General features: G+C 40.1%; 1 protein-coding gene across 23 annotated transcripts in view; it reads left to right on the forward strand.

Annotated features, from left to right (window-relative positions):
- The window catches only part of BBX (BBX high mobility group box domain containing), a 137,281-nt gene that overhangs the window by 50,108 nt on the left and 69,515 nt on the right, over positions 1 to 17,658 (forward strand). For 4 of the 23 annotated variants that reach the window (XM_038159270.1, XM_038159336.1, XM_038159346.1 and 1 more), the window contains exon 3: positions 224 to 358. The exons of the other annotated variants lie outside the window; for them this stretch is intronic. The gene's annotated coding sequence lies outside the window, so the exon portion shown is untranslated. The remainder of the gene's footprint in view (positions 1 to 223; positions 359 to 17,658) is intronic. 23 annotated transcript variants of the gene reach the window in all.

Genomic DNA, 17,658 nt, shown 5'->3' on the forward strand with positions numbered 1-17,658 from the left:
CAGCTCTCTGTCTGGATGGCTTTAATGGAAAGCCTGATATGCATAAAATTTTCTAAAATGCACACAACAATGTGGGTAAATGTAGACCTTCTGAAAAACAAGTCTTATCTGCACTAGTAAAATATTTTTTCTGCCTTTTATTTGTACACATTTCTGTGCTTTTCAAGATTCTCAAACAGCCTAGGGTGTAGGTTTTTCACTTTTTTTTCTTTTTCTACTTTAGGACTTCTGTTGGGAGTCAATCCAATAAAAGTTGAAGATAACTTCTTAGAAAAACAGTTCTGAGATTTTATTTTTGTACACCAGTAAAGAAGAGACTGCAAAGCTGTTGACTGATACTGGAACAGCATGTTTGGGGGTAAAATAATTTCTTAATGCTAAATGCAAGGTGTCTAGATATAGATATTTTATAGACATAGATTTTTTTTTAATATCTGCTGCCCATTATTTAGATTACCTTTTATAATTTGGTTAATCACAAGGTGTGAAAATAGATGTAGCCATTCTAGTTGATTTTAGAAGATGACAGGGCACTTTAGAAAAAAACTATTTTAATGTTGAGTATTTTGCTGTGCTATGATTTATGGAGTGGAGGTTTTCTGATTTGGTGTTCTGGATGTTGTTTGCTTTTTGCTTCAATATTTTGTTGAGAGATTTTAACATTTTTTTATGTTTCTTTTCTTCTTTCCCTCATGCATCATCATTCAGTTTCTAATAGTGTTCTGTAGGATTAAGAAGAATTAATAGTCATCATTTTTCTCTTCACTGTGCTGTTTCCCAGTCTCTTGTAAAAGAGCTTTAATTTTTTAATGCTGAAATCTGTCAGATAATTTTAAACCAAAACAATGGAGAAGATTTATAATTTTATTTCTTTCTCTCTGTTATGAGAGTGTATTCATTTTCAGTTTATTTTTGGCATTAAAAGAAAATCGGAGCAAGATAAGGATCCCATTGAGCTGAACATGGCAGACCTTGAAAGATATATTGTACTGCCAAGCAATAACCACCTGGAATCACAGCTACTTTAGGCTATTAAATGCTGTGGTTAAAGTTCCAGACATAGGAATGCTGCAGTGGTTTTGGACACCTGTTTGTCCATTCCACCAAAATGCTTCTGCAAAACTAGAAATGTGGCTTGAAGGTGGCTAGTGTGTGGAGTAACTACAGAAGCATATTGGTGGGAGGTGGAAGAGAATGTTCAGGAATTCCTGACAAAGACAAAGTTTAAAAGAAAAAAAAGGCAGGTTTGGCTGCAGGCTGATTATAGGGTTTCTGTGACAAATCTGCTGAATGCAAAAGCTGGAAGAATTATAGGAATGTGCATTGTTTGTCCTGCACAATTCAGCTTGGGGGAGCAGAGTTAATGGGGTTCTTCCTACGGTTTTACTGTGATTGATAAAGTTAATTTTAGGCCTGATTCTGACTTAGTCTGGCAGCTCTGCTATCCTGTTGGGCTCCATGTGGGAGAAAGGGAAATGGGTCACATGCACAGAAACTGGTCTTGCAGACAAAACCTGGTGGGCAGCTTTGGTGACGCAGAGCTGGGGCTGCGATCTGTTTATCTGCTTGTTATTTTGCTGGCTCGGGCCCGGGAATAGCACTGGGAGCTAACAAGACTCTTTCTGTCGTTAAGCACAGCGCTGACAGGGAGCCTGTCTGAGTCAGGAAATGTCAGGTTTGCATCACTACTTCTAGGAGTGCCTGTTGAGGGAAAGGATATTTTCTCCTAATGCGATTTTGTGTACATACACTTTATTTATTAGTAAATAGCAGGTTTTCAGTGCAGAATTTTTATTTTGGAACATTCCACTGAATGTATGTAGTTAAATAAATCCAGGTAAGATTTTGAAACAGTTCAGAATAACAAAAGGGTATATGTGTGTCCATGCTGGAGTTAAAATGCTTCTCATTACTACTGTTTGCATAATTTGAGACATCAGTGTATTTAGATAGATAGATATATTTAACATGTAGGTTGCTGTTGCAAATAAGAAGAAAAATCTAACAAGAAAATGCATCTTGTGAAGTATAAAGTAGGAATATGAAAGATTTCACAGAAAGCTTACATTTCCTTCTTTTGTAGTTTGTTCAGGTTATATGTTTGTGTATATATATATAGAAGATAACATCTATATGAAGGTTTTTACTAAATATATTTTTCATCTTGCATATTAAATAGGAGGTGTGAGACTTTCCCCCCCAGGTGCTAAGCTTATGAAAGTAAAATCTGAGCCCTTTCCAATGTTTTTCTCTTTGTATCTTCGTGGCTCTGTCAAACTTTGCCCTGAGTGTTCTGGGCTGGGAGGGAACCACAAGGATCCTTAAGTTCAACACCTAAGCGAATGGCTCGATTCTGTGGCTCTGTTATGCCCAGTGTACAGGCAGACTTGTGCAGTGTCAACCGCAAGAGTCCTGCATCTCTGGGAGCAGCTCCGTAGACTGGCCTGGGGAAATTGGCAGTGCAAAGAGGCTGGGCCCAGGAGTTCAGAATAGTCTGAAAGAGCCCAGCAATACACGTATGGAAATATGAGTGGATTTTCAACTTTCATTTCACAGCTTTGTTTGTAAACATGTCTGATCTTTATCAGCCTGCAAGGGAAAGTAACTTCTAGTTATATGGATAATACTACGAATTATTATGCCTTATGCCAAGCTTTGTCTTAAAGAGAAATTCTGTTTCATAAGAGAGTTAACCTATGAAACTCAAGGTTTTTCTTTTGAAGTTCATTATCAATTAGGTATCTGAGCAGCTTTTTTACTACTGATCATGTTCTCCACAAATGTAGAAGCTGTGGAGAAAAAATTTATTTTGAAATTCAGGATAAGCCCACTTTCTTCTCAGTCCTTTCTCACTCTCTTTCTTGGTATAGTGTAAAGCAGGTAGCAACAATCTGTCCTAATTCTGGTAGATCCATGAGAAAGTCAGTGGGTATTCAGATCTGTTGCTATGCGTCTGTTACTTCTCCTTTTTTGCCTTTTTTTTCTTTTTTATCCCTCACCCTCTTAGATTTAAAGTATCTTAAGAGTTACCAGGCAAGGTTTGGGATCCATTGAGGGGAAGGGAGGTGACGGTGAAGAGCATTTCACTTTCCTTGGTTATATACTCTCTGTTTGCTTTTCAGACAGTCCGTGTGGATAAGCCCCTAAAAGTTTGGGGGAAACTGCGTTTTCTGGTTTGTGTAATTCTGAGCTATACCCAGTATCATAAAATATACTGTGCTGAGTCAGAATAGTTCTCAGATCTCTGGCTTCTTTGAGAACATTTTCCAGTTGGAGGTTGGCTTCTGTGACAGACACTCTTTTTAAGCTGTGAGATGCTTAGTTCAAGGATTTTGTTGCTTGAATATTTGAAGACCATATGTGAAACGTAGAAAGTTTTCTTATTGTGCAAGTCTCTGCTGACAAAAGCTTTTTCCTGGGTATTATGCTTGATGCACCAGTGGCTCTTAGTGAGCCAGTACATGAACCTGAGCCTCTTCTGTGACTATTGTGAGCTACAGGGATACACCTGCAGGTCTGCTTGCAGTTCCCACATGTTTGATGGCATTTCTCAAACTTGTTCTACTTTGAAGCACTAGCAGGCTTGGTCATTGCTTTCAGGCTAAGCAAACATGTGAGGAGCATCCTGATGAGCCTTGGGAGTGGCCATGCAATTCACAGTTACTTGTGTCTCCGTGGCACTTCTGTTTTCCATGGGGATGGTGCCTGCTTGGGTCCTGGGAGGCTTCTGAGCCCTTTGCTCCAGCCTTGAGCAGGCATCTAAGGCTTGCAGCATTTCCAGACTATAATGTCTTCCAAAGGAATAATCTCTTTGCCTAAAGATTGATGGATACTCTAATTAACATTGGATTTAGCAGCAGTTGCCATCATCCAGATTTCCTGATGGGGGAAGAAGGGGAGTAAATTCCATTCCTGTCAAGCCACAGGTAATGGTTTTAGAGCTCGGGGGGCACAAGGAGTTAATTGATAACTTAGATCTAGTTCCTAGATCCTCTAGGTAGTGTGAATCAATGTAGTCAGCTGAAGAAGGTGGCCTTGCTGGCATTGTGGCCTGTGACTTAAAATAGGTAACAAGATTCAAGATTGTGCTGGTTAGTTATGGCATCTAATACTGTCTCTCTGTTCAGGAATATGCCTGCTTCCCCATTTTCCTCCAGCTCAAGCTTGTAACTTGTATCTTAATACTGTCTTAAATTAAACCTCAGCTAGTCCAGAATTGTGCCATTCTCATTTAAGCATAAATTGATGTGTGCAGGGCACACACAGAACTCCAGATAATCCTTGTTTGCTTTCAATTACTGGCAACAACTTTGTTGAGTTAGAATGAGATGCCACCATCTGATGATGTGTCTGAGCCTTTCAACAGTGTGTTCAGTCATGAACAAATGGGCTGTGGAATGTGTCACTGATCTGCAACCCTGTATCTCAGACTTCAGCTGTAGTAGGAGCACTGTCTGTTCCTATGGCAGTGGGCAGCCTACTGCAGTCACTTAGCAGGTGCTGCTGTGTCCCCCTTTGTGTAATCATGAGAGATGCTTTAAGAGCTAGGTGTTAGGTTAGGTACATGCCAGGCATGTGGTGGGACACAGCATGCTGAGTTATCACATGTGGAGAATTCTTGATGGTCAGTGCTCTCTGGAATGTGGACACCTGGTGGGTATTATGGTGTGAACACCAGTCTGGTGCTCCCATGGGATGGATCTTGCAGCAGATTATGGGATAAGAATGTTTTGTTGATTGGGTGTCTGCAGCTTCTGCTGAGAGCGCTGTTGTCCCAGTGGTGAGGTGAAGTGAGTAGAGTCCATAAATCCCCCTTCTTGGAACTTTATCCATTCAAATCTCCTATAATTTGACGTTTGTAAGGGAGAAATGTGCTTGACCTGGCTTTTGCTGTAGGCCAAAGTGCGCATGTGTAGTCAGTTACACAGCTCAGCTGCTCAAATTACAGTAACTTAGTCCTGTTTCTAAGCTCATAAATCCATTTAACCTAAATCAAAGTAGTGAACCCTCTAAATTATTTGTCTTAGAAGGCTTCAACTTGGTGGATTCTTTGATCGGAAGTCAGCCTGGTTTTTGTGACGCACTGACACTCACATGCCATGGATGTAAATTCCAGGATTTGGTACAGCTGTATTTCCCTGGCATCCTCTGAGCTTTGTGGTGTTGAGGAACAAGCCTAAGCTATCTGAGAGTAAACAAGTCTGCCTGAAATAAGAACTGAAAACATCTGAGTTAATTTTAGTTAACTGTTCCTGTGTAAATAAGGGCTTGTTGTTGTATATGTAAGGTAACTTCTGTAACCTAAAAAGTAGAAAATTCTCTTTGCTGATGTGAATTTTTGTAATGGCCTTTGAAAAGTTATGTGGCACAGGTAGTCCAAAGAAAGCAAAATGTCAAATACCAAACACTCACTGAGTGAGGTAATTGCTTTCTAATCTGCTACAGAGCTTGCATATAGTGCATCTTGACACTGAGCTCTAGCGGGCTCCAGCATAAATGGTCTTCTGAGGTGCATTTTGTTAAGATCTAATGTCATAAAGCAATTCATAATTCAGAAGAGTCTCTCTCTCCAAGGGTAAAATTCCCCTCTAGCTCTTGTAAATATGTGTATGCAGTAAAATGAACAAATTTGATAGAGGTACAAAATGCAAAAGTTGTACGTGTTAAACTGCATCCCAGCTGTTCCAATTTAGTAATTTCACTGTATGTATAATACAACCAAGTAGAAAGTCTGATTTCTGGCAAATTACTTATTTTATACTTCCTCCAGTGAGACCATTTTAAAACACTGTATTTCAGTATGCTTTTATTGTGCAAAGCAATAAGAAGTGCATTAGAACTTTTTCAGGTAGCACTTAAAAAAACAGCGAAGTCAGTCTTTCTTCACTGGACTATTCAAAGTGATAATAATGCATACAGGATGCTCAATTAGACTCTACAAAATGTGAAATTACAAACCTGAATGTATTAATTTTATTTATCCTGACTTACCTATTTTATTTATCTTTGGCTTTGCTGGGGACTCTTTGTGGTAAAGAGCTGTTCCAGAATGAAGTCATTGAGTGCTTCAGTAGAGGTTTTCAAGCATTATGTAAGCTGTCAGTTTACTTTTCCTTTTTATGGATCTTTCTCCTTTTAGAAGGATTTATTTCCATAAGCTGGTATAGGTATTGTAGGTCATTATCTGCATTGTGAAGGGTGCTTTTCCATGAAGCACGGAAGGCACAATCTCAAATTGTCTGAGGTTGAATAAGAAAACCCTTTGAATACAAAAGTGTCAGTAGTTCAGTAATGGTCTGTATTCCTACCTCTCGTGCATGCTGATTTAAATTAGCTTTGAGTCTAAGCTTGGTGTATCATCTGGTATCATAATAGAGATTTTTGGGCTTCCTTAGGAAAACAAGACAGGGAGGCAGAAAAGAAAGTAAACCTGGGTTTTTGTTTGGTTTGATTGCTTCCCTTTTCCAGAGAGGTGGTTTTATGGGTCTGGGTTGTTGTGTGTGATGATTAACACATACAGCTTGTTTATAATCTTGTCTATGCTGTCCAGTATATCTGCTGCCACATCTTCCCTCTCCACAGACACACTTGTATCAATCTCAGAGCAAACATCTAAATAATAACTGGAAGGAGTTAGTCTTCAGGGCCTTTTTTTTGTTTTGGGGTGGTTTTTTGTTTTGTTCTTTTTTTTGCTTATGTATTATGCATCTTCTTCTCTCCTGATATTTTTAGGCTGCTTTGGAGTCAGTTCACCACTGTTGCAGGTGTGAGCCTTGCAGATGGGAAGGTGTGCAGAGGCCCTAGCTTTAGCCCTTGAAGAGGAAGCTGGCAATGCACTAGAGTGGGCATTGTGGGGCAAACGGAGCCACGTATGGCCCCAAGCTTGACATTGCTCTGCAGGCAGCTGAGGCTGTTTCAAGTGAAATCTCTGCTGACTTTCGTGACGTAGGAAGAGCACTCAGTTATGTAGTGAGGAAAGGAATCTGCAGCATAAAAAACCCCAGTGCCTCAAGGTTGATGCTGTAGCTGGAAGCACTTGTCAGCCCTGCTGCACAGATGTCCCTCTTGGACATTGGAGGTTTGCCCACACTTGGCTTCCTGCAGTCCCTTATGCAGGGAAGGGAAGGGCCTAAGATGCTGTTCAGCTCTCCTGGTGTCTCTAACACTGTGTTTTGCCCCGTGGTAGCCGCAGGCAGGGGTGTGGGTGACAAAGCCACTCACCTGCCATGGGGTAGTTTGATCGAAAGTATGCTGAGGTGGCAGCTGCTGTATTGACCTGGGTGTTTTAAAAGAAAGCTGCGTTCATAAGGACACAGCAGGAGTAGGGAGACTTGGCAGTTAGTGTTTGGGTGCATTGTGGGCTGCTCATTGTTCTTTATTCATCAGCACGGGCTGGTCAGTGTTGTGTCCATCTGGCTTCTGCTCCTCTCTGTTCCAGGTGATGGGTGGATGTTCTGAGCAAGGCAAAGTTTGAGGGAGGGTTGATGGGCAAATAGTTTTCCTTCTGCAACAAGTGAGTTCACTGCAGGAAAGTGAAAAGGTGTAAGGTGGCCATTACTGTTCTGCTCTGTAGTTTAAATCTCTCTGCTGTTGTTCCTAATGCAAACAGAAAAGGAAGTTTGATCAGCTTTCAAGAAAAACTAAAAGCAGATTTGCCCCATTTGAGTAAACCAAATTTACAGCAAGTAGGAACTATCCTGTGATCTTTGACTTCATTGTATCGTTTACAATTACTTGGACATGATCAATTCTTAATTGAAAACTGACTGTACCGCAAATTGTTATTAAAAAGATAAACCTCAATGACGTTGCTGTACCCCTCAACAGAAAAAAATGTAAAATTCTCCTCTATTCAAAGAGATTCATTCATTAAATGTAGAGGAAGGGATTTCATCAGCAATTATTCTCTTTACATGAATAGTTTGGTATTGATAGTTTAATTTCAGTAAACTATATTTTGACTTGTCTGTGGGCCCAGCTGCCACTTCTCCTGTAAAAGAGCAGCTCCATGTAAAACCTTGGGTTTATGACCTGACAGGTATACATAGTTAGATGTAGATATATCTTGTCTAAACCTATATCTGCATTTCCATCTAGGAATATCTGCATAAGCATAATAGTACAGTTTGTAAAGCTCATTAAAAGTTTGGAGGCATTTACAAGTACTACATTCTATATGTGTTAAACAATCAGCAAAGATTCCCAGTAGTGATCAAAAGAACTGAGAAAAACAATGTTTCCATCTTTGTTTCTCTGTGGCCATAAAGATAGGAAGATAAAACCCATAAAGCCTACCTGTAGTCTTAACTATCCAATCTTGTTTGAGGTGTGGCTTACTTGTGAAGTGGCTTTTTTATGTTGGCTGGAGGTTTATTGTTTTGGTTTCTCTCTGCTGGAGAACTACAGGAGCAGTTTTCACCACCCAGCTGGAGCCAGACTGTTGGAGTTTTTTTCATGAAGCCACTTCTTCTTTGACTCTTGGTTAAGAAATGTGAGTTTTAAATCAGCAATAATAAAAATAAAATAAGAATCCAAAGTTTAAATAATCCATTTACTAAGAGAACTTCTCCTTTCAGTTTCTATGGGCCTCTGGTACTTTCTTGGTGGTTCTCCAGAAAGTCTTGCCAAAATGAGATCTAATGAAACAGTACAGTCCAATATCCTCTACTTGTGGCAACATTGTTTTTGACTACAGCTCTTCAGTTTACAGTTTTTCTCGGTATTTTTGAGGTGTACAAGGTATTATTAAAAAAGAGTAACTGACAACAACAAACACCCAAATTAAAAAGCAGATGTTTTCCACACTCTTCATATTCACTCACACATCTTCATATTCACTCACATATCTTCATATGCACTCAAAGAGCTGAATCACAGGCTATGTGACTTGGCAGCAGAGGGAACCTGTGTTTTATGTTAGTGCTCTCTATCCAGACCTCAGTGTTTCTTAGGAATGCCTACGTCAAATGTTTTCCTACAGTTCTTTTTCTTTTGCTTTTTTTTTTTCCTTAAGTCATCCCTCTGGCTGGTTGTGTGTTGTAATGGAAGTTGCTGTTGCTGCCATGGGTGGTCCTGAGGCATACTTCTTTTCAAGAAAATATTCAGCCTGTAAATGTTTTATATTGAATACTTCGCCTTTTTGTTTTGGGAATCTGCCTTTGCTGTCTTATGTCTCTGGATTTCTCCTTCAGGGATAGGCGTGTGCACTGGAAGTGTGAATTAAAGATAATTGACTGTGGAAATGGTGTACTTTTCCCTGTGAGCTGACTTTGCCCTTGTACTGAGAATGTTTACAATGATGAGAACTCATTTGCACTTCCTAAGCTTTAGCCAAATGTTTGACTTGTTATAATTTAACTGTGATATAAAGCAAATTGAGGTATTTAATGCCAACATCAGGAAGAGCTACCAAGAGCCAGTTTTCACAAATCCAATTTTAGGGATGAGTCATTTAATCTGATGCAATGAAAACAGAAAAGATGTTGAAGCACAGATGTGTGAGTTCATCTTCCACTTTTCATGTTCCAGAGGAAAAATTTTCCCATCTGGAGGAAATTTTTAAGCTGCCTGCAGTGTTAACTTGTAACTTCGTGAACGTCCCAAACAGCCAGAATTCAGGACAGTGTTAATATTGATAATGGAAAAATAGGTCCTTAGAACCCACTGAACTTAAGGAGTCTCTCTTCTGAGTTTATATGGTAGTGTGAAGAAGGTAGGGTTGATCAAATAACCTGGCACATCCACAGTTAGGTCTGCTTCTTTCCTTCGCCACATCATTGCAGTTTACGTCAGCAGAGGAACTCGGGTCATAGATAATGACCATAGGTGGTAGGATGTACTCATTCTAAGAGCACAAGGAATAGTAAACTGCATAACAAGTATTTACTTGTGTACAGAAGTCTGCTATCATTGATACCCAGAGTATTCTGGAGAAACCAGTCTGTTTCCCCAGACTTTTGAAAATGTTGGATACGCATGGAGATAATTTTTTGAGTGATGAGAGCCTAAATGGGTTGTGGTTTGTTGGCTCATATTTTAAAAACTTTTTATTAATGGAATTTGTTTTTTTTTAAATTTGTTTATTAAATGACAGAAAGGGTCCAGCAATGTGAGTAGTATAACATTGTGAATGGGCATCAGGAGATGAAGACAAAGGACCACTCAGTGTTTCTCTGTTGCTGCTTAATGATGGATATGTGTTCGAGTTCACATATGCATGAAATCCACCCATTCTGAAGGGGCTTCATTAAGGACCCAGCCTTTAATAAGCAAGGATCCACAGCCATGTTTGAGAGCTTTTTGTGTTCCAAAGTGCCCCTCCAGTTAAAATCTCTTTAAAAAGAAAATAAATATCTCTCCCTGCTTCCTGCGGAGGTTTCAGTACACACCTAGACTACTCATAGAAGGAACTGTCTCAGATAATTTCAACTGTTCGATTCTTGAGTGGGCTGATGAGTCTCTTGTAGTGAGATTCTTTGTGTCACCTTTCAAGGCTTGTGAAAGACCTATGCGCCTGAGAGATAGCTGCCAAATTAATGTATCCTATGGCAATTCTGGAATATTGCAAAGGCCTTCCACCTGTTTTCTCCCAAACTGCAAACTGTGGCAAACAGAGCAAGTTATTTTAAAAATTAGATTGGAAAGTCCTGTCCAAGCATATTGACATCATTTGGAATCTTCACTGATTCTGGTAAGTTTTTGTGAGCAAGTTATGTGTGTCAGGGACCTAGACTTTCAGGGAAAACTTGTTTGTGTTTAAACCCTTGAGCCTAGAACAATAGACTTGTGAATAACCTGTCCACTGCAAACCTCCCAGGATGGCAAACATCTGGATTTTAGATTTTGTTCATTAGATGCCACACATTATTTGATGAAGAAGCTCACTTGCTTCTTCTTGTTCTCTTGCTTGCTGAGGTTTTTTTACAGCTTGCCTTAGAATCACAGTAACTTCTTGTTCTTCCCCCTGTTGAAAACCAAGCTTTTTAAAAATTTAGAATATAAAGGAAAGCTTGGACTAAATTGGACACATATTTTCAAACACAATTAAAATACCTTGCTGTGTTTAGATTTAATGGATTTTTTTAAGTGAGGCAGAGGTGTTTGCAAGCTTCAGTTTCTAGTATTGAGTAGCTTCTTGAAAGAAACAGGAAGGGTTGAGGCAAACTAGCTGTGCTGCTTGTTCTCCAGATACCAGTATTTCCAGCTCTTCTGCATACAAGTTTCATGGTTGTAATCTCAGGTCACCACAGGTCAAATGAAACAGAGTTATCATTCTTGTGGAACATGCAGGCAGAAAAAAATCAGACTCTGAGGTGTTTCATTGTGCTCTAGGGCACTAAGAAACATTTGGGAAACAGGAGGCTGACTGACCTCAGCTTGGTCACTGTGAGGACTGGTCCTCCTGGAAGTAATTTCTAGGCACATGAAGAGTAAGAATAGGACAGGAAACAGCTAAACATTAATTTACCATGGCAAATTCTTCGTGAGTGTGAAGAAGTGGTGGAGAGATAAAGATGTTGGCAAAGGGGGAGCCAAGGACCTTGTTTACTTTGATTGTACCAAGTTTTTTGACTTGGTACAATGACTTTTTACCAAGTCACTGGCATCCCTGAAGGCAAACTGAATTCCCCCTAGATGGATTGTTGGATAGACTGCAGTGTGTGAAAAACTGGCTACACCAGCATTGAACTGGCAGAGAGTTATTGGCGATGTTTCTTGGGGGCTGATACTGGTGCCAGTGTTTAATATTTTCATTGTTAGTACAAATGACAAGTTGGGAGTGCCCTGTCAGCAAATCAAAGGTGACACCGAATTGGTGGAAGTAGTGGATTACAGGAGCTGCCATTCAGAGGAACTTTCTCAAGCTGACGTGGGCTAGCAGGAACCCAAGAAGTTTAACAAAATGAAAGGCAGAAAACAGCTTTGCAGAGAAGACCTGGTGATCCTAAGAGGCTAGGTGACTAGAATTCAGCAGCAAGACCTTGTAGCCACATAAGCAAACTGTAGGCTGGGCTGTGTGAACAGGAGTGTAGACAGCAGGCTGAGAGAAGGGTTTTCCTGCTCTGAGCTCCTGAGACTGAATACCCATACAGAGTGACTGTAGGGAGCACTGTTGAGGACCACTCAGGGGATTGGGTCAGAGCATGTGACATACCTGGAAAGGCTATGAGAGCTCCTTGTGTTTCACCTGAGAAGGCTAAGGGGATGCTCCAGTTGACTCCAACCCTCTGTAGGATCATTGTGAAGAAGGGGACTTAGACTCCTTTTAGAGGAGTGAAAGGACAGGCATGAGGTAATTGTCAGAAGTTTCAGGTGGAGAAATTTGGGTTGATCATAAAGAAAAATACCCTCCATTTTGAGAGTGGTGAAAGAGGTGGTGGATTCTCTATCCCTGAGTGGGGTCCCAAGCAGTGTGGTTCGGCTTTGAAGCTAGGTCTGCCTTGAGCAAGACTAGAGACCCCCAGCTGCTGAATTTAGTATTTAATATTGCCCTTTTCTTGAAATAATGGTTTGTTAGTGCATGAAAATTAATAACTGTATTATGGTATTTTAAGAGGAACAGTGCAAAAGTATGTTTTTCCCCAAATCTTTCACATGCAGCTCATGTCACATTTCTAGCTTTAGATCTTTAGAAGTGGACGTTGCTGAATCCTGCGATTGTCTTTCTATGAATTAAAAATAAGCCAAGTCTCTTTCTCCTTAAAAGAGACTGTTATGTTCAGCAGAACTCGAGGTGGTGATGCATTTTTGCATATGAGCATGCATATGGCTTGAGAATGGGAGCATTGTCTGCAGCCCTGCTTACTTTTGATGGTTTAGTTCAAAGCTTATTTGAGGGAAAAACTCTGAAATGTCTTCTAGCATCAAGCTACCTCCCTGGCAAAGAACACATTTTCTTGGTAGCTTGTTTTCTTCAGAAATTTGAAATCATTCATACTCAATATCCACAGAGCTTCAGGAGAATGTGGCCATAATGCTACAGTGAATTCCCATCAGTGAATTACAGGTCTACTCAGTTACACACTTACACACTGTTTGCCATTATATAGGGCTTTCTAGCTCATGCTGGTATATATGTAGCTCTCAATTAAAGCAATTTTAAAAATTATGGTATGAAAGTAAAATTACTTTTTAAAAAATGTATAAGCTGTATGGGTTTGATCTTTATACCTTTTCCATCAAGTGAAGTACTGAAAATCTCCATGCAGAATTTTAGCTCACATTTCACCAGGAAAAGGAGCAATAGACTTACTGGTGGTGCGTAGCATCCTGGAGGAACTGCTTTGCTAACTTGGCTAGTATCATTTTAACACATAGGCTCTTAGACAGGACACACCTGAGGGAATACACAAAGTACTCCCATCCTAAAAAGAACCTGGAGCAGTTAAGGCCAAAATTTCCATGCCTTTTTAATGGATTAACTGAATTAGCCAAGTACAACGATTTAGGCAATGGGATAATGGAACTATAGAACTTTAAATTATTTTGATTATTTTGATAGGTGTTTAAAGGGGAGTTTAATGTGCTAAATAACTGGGACTGCTTTGTTGAAGTTATACATAGTATAGATTGCATTCTACCTTCTGAGGGCTTTTAAAGTAACTTAGTTTATTCCTTTCATCTGTGTGTTATGTAATTATTTTTTTTACTCTTTTAGCCATTGCATATGTATGCCCTGTTCTTGTATTCAGGGGCAGCTTTGTGATTTCCTGCATCTCCAGATCTTTGTGTTGCCTCTTAACCTGTTGCCCAGGGGTAGTTGCCCTATCCTGTAAATTTTCCAGGGCCTGTACATGGGTTATTACACTGAGGCTGTCAGATGAGCCCTGGATCAGGGAGATTCAGCGGTGTGTGTAAGGGGTTGTGTGCACAAGGAGTGGGAGCTAGGACTGGGATCTCGAGTGAGGTGCTCCCAGGGCTGTCCATTGGAGCATTGGCTCGCACGAGCAGTTGGGGTTGCCCAGCGAGCTCCTTACTGTCAGTGCCGTGCTGGGATGACACTGCTGGCTCAACGAGGCTGCTGAGCAGGGGCTGTGGGGTGCAGGGGCAGCAGTGTGGCCCTGCCCGGTGGATGAGCTGCCTGTCACTCCTCTGCATCCTCTGAGCTCCATGGCTCTGGGGACACCTGCCTGGAGCTGCATCCAAAGTGTGCCTTGCTGGGCAGGTCTAATGTCTCTGTGATTACCCATGGAACAAAAGGGTTGCTGATTGTGAAAGTTTTCTTTTCAGTTTCTTCGTTTTCTGGAAGGGAGAGACAGCAGAAGGGAGCAGGGACTGGGATCAGAGTTAAAAGCTCTCTTCCCCAGTTTGACCATGGATTTGTTTCTGACCTTTTGTTTAAGATTTTTGATCTCTGTTAGACTCTTTTCAAACTGCAGAAGTCAGGAAGATCGCAACGTTCATACCTTTTATTAAAGTGCTTTGAATTCAAGACAGAATTAATAAGATTGAACCATTTTTACTTTTTTTTCCCCATAGAATTTGTTTCTGCCACAGCTAACAAGTCTTTCAGTAGAATAATAACAAAGATGATGTTTGGTTGTGGTATGTTTTTAACTTTGGCTCTGTCTCAGACTCCGAGTTCTAATACATTTTCTATAGGCATAGATAGACACAGAATTATTTGTGTGTTACTGTGGCTCTGCGAACTATATTACAGAAATAGAACCATCTTACTTTTAGGCTCTCAGAGGTTCATTGTGAAGAAGCCCAGATACTTTCCTTGATTGGATGGCTACCTGGCAGAGTCTTCCACAATTTTCCAGGAATTTTCCAGGCGGAATGGAAGCACATATAGGTGTCTTTCCGTACATATTAAGTTCAGGATTTTATATGCTCTGCGTGTTTCACACAGGTTGTCTGCATGGTACGCACAGCAGGTTTGATGCAGTCTTGGGCACACTACTGCATGTGCACGTTTAGCCATTTTTTGAGATACCTGGTGAGCCCAGTTCCTTATACTTGGAGATGAAGAGGTTATTTGAGATGGGGCACAGAAGACATGAAGTAATTGTTCCCATTGTGAGACTACTATGTTAAGTGGTCAGATTTTGCTGAGTATTTTAAGTTTTGGGCCTGTGTAATATCACAGGTTGGGTTGAGTGTAAAGCAGAAACTTTTTGATATGGCACTGTGGATTTTATCCAGTGTGAGGAATGCTTAGAACATGCATTTCCTCTAGGATTTTCTTGTGTTTACTTGACACCCTAGTTATTTACAGACTTTTAACAAGTCAGAATTTTCTCATGGTAAGAAGTCATTGAGTTGTACTGAAAAAACTCTATATAATCAGCTGACATTTGTGCCTTGTTTCCGTGGATAAGATGGATAAGCTTGGGGTTTTTTTCCCCTTTCTCTTTCTGAAATCAGCTGTTTTCTTGCCCAAATTCAGTTCATCAGATGCTCAAACTAAGGCTTAATTCAAGCATCTATTTACCATTGCACGGTCAAGAGGCACTTAATAAAATAACAGGAAGCGATAAAAATAACAAACTTAAAAAATTTCAAAGATAAGGAAAAGGGAAGGTTTTTTTTTTTTAAATTCCAATGTGAAATAGAAAATAACCACTAGATGGCACTTGAAAATTGCATATTAATATAATACATCTGCTTTCAAAATCATTACAAGTGTTCATAGGCCCAAACATTTTCATGTGGATCAGCGTAGTTGTCAGAGATAGTGATACTTCCGAAACTAGAATTAAAGTTCCTTTAGCATCTCTTTCTGTGATCAGACTAAACCACTGCATTAAGGAATCTAGTCTAAATTAAAAGCTCATTCTTGAGTCTTAAAATTCTGCCTTTAGCAAGATGATAAATACAAATATAACTGACAAATGTGTTTAAATTAGTTTGGTTTCCACTTACTTTTAGTGGAAGCACAGAATTGCTTAGGTAGGAAAAAGCCTTGAAGATCATTGAAGTCCACCATTAAGCCATGTCCCTAAATGTCACATCTACATGTCTTTTAAAAGACCTCCTGGGGTGGTGACTCAACCAGCCTGTTGAGCAGCCTGTTCCAATGCTTGACAACCCTTTGGGTGGGGAAGTTTTTCCTTATATCCAATCTAAACTTGAGGCCATTTCCTCTTGTTATTTTTGAGAAGAGATTTGTAGCCATTTGTTTTAGCAAAATTCTGCTCTTCTTGGCATTCTGTTTACCTACTTGGGTTATGCCTAATGTGAGATAAAATGTATTTTGTGAAAGTGTTGCTGGTTTAAGTATGGTCAATAGCTTGGAAATTAACTCAGAGTTTGGTATGGAGGGGTTCACAGAGGAAGCAGATTCGCAAGGGTTGACTTCTCATTTTTGGCTTTGCACACTTGCCCCTCTTGGTAAGGGAAGAGGATGAAATGTGATTGTGACAATTTGATTCTGAAGAAAATATTTTAGTACCCCAGTATCATCAAGTCAGTCTTGTGGTATTTCTATAAGTGAACATGGCACAAACCCCTTTTATTTGAAATTTTTGTGTAGCCTCTTCATGGTTGTTTCTGAGATGCATAAGAGTTACATTACCATGATTTACGGGCTTTATATTGGGGATACACAAAGCTGAGTATATACTTTCTGTAACCATTAATTTGATTCTTTTTCCATAGGAGTAGTGGATAGTAGCTGTACAAGGAAGTGTTTAGACAACTGCCTTAGCCTATTGCACTTGAATTGAAGAGAGCAGAATTAGACAAAGTATAATAAAAAGTATGGGGTTGTGCAGGGATATTTTATGGCCTATTAAATATGTATTAAGGCAGTAATTCTTTCATTTGCTCATACAGCTGTATATGGTTCGCCTGACACTGGTGGTAATTGAGTGAATTTTATTATGAAGCCTCTGTTACGCACATGGTAAAATTTAGAATGGGTTACAGTAGTGACAGACACAGCTGCACTGTCTTGGTTTTGCTGAAGATACTGGGACACAATCAACAAGAGGTGAAAAGGAGAGTTGAACAATTTTACCATTCAGCTCTGCTCCCCCTGCAATGTCTGCTGCAGGAACGTCTCCTCTTTGTGCTGCTCTGCGCTGCACAAAAGCACTTGGCTGTGTTTCTGCCATGACTGCACCCTACAGCAATTTGTATGTCTGCTAATCACAGATTAAAACAGAGCTTTGGGAGTGGCAAGTCTAGAACGTGTACTTTTTTACTTTTTTTTTTTCTTTCATTCATAGGGTCTCATTCTTTGAAGGCTGTGAGCAGATCTCCAGGCTGTCGTTCTTGTTCACATAAAATTCCAATTTGACTCTAGATTTCTTACCTGATAGGCCCTTTGGTGAGGAAGCTGTTGCTGAACTGCAGATGCCCTCCTGGGCATGATCTGATGAGAATGTCCATGCACTGAAATTTATTAAGCTTTTTGTGTGGCCATCTTACCTGTAAGCTTACTGGCTCTAAAAACTATATGCTGAGATTAAGCATTTAGTGACTTGCAAAAGCTAGACAGCTAGAACTCCTGGTGATCCAGTTGATAAATCGCAAAGACTTTAATTTTGCAACATTGGAATAATGGGGAATGCAGGATTGCAGCTGTCTTTCTAGAAAAGTTGCTCCCCATGCAGGCCCAGGTACTTGCTTAGACAGGAGCACAAAGCAAATTTTTCATGGTGTGCTCTCTTGCTGAAAGTCGGTGGTTTTTTGGATTGTGCTGTTGCTATG

Source organism: Motacilla alba, chromosome 1 (assembly GCF_015832195.1).
Source record: "Motacilla alba alba isolate MOTALB_02 chromosome 1, Motacilla_alba_V1.0_pri, whole genome shotgun sequence".
Taxonomy (NCBI): Eukaryota; Metazoa; Chordata; class Aves; order Passeriformes; family Motacillidae; genus Motacilla; species Motacilla alba.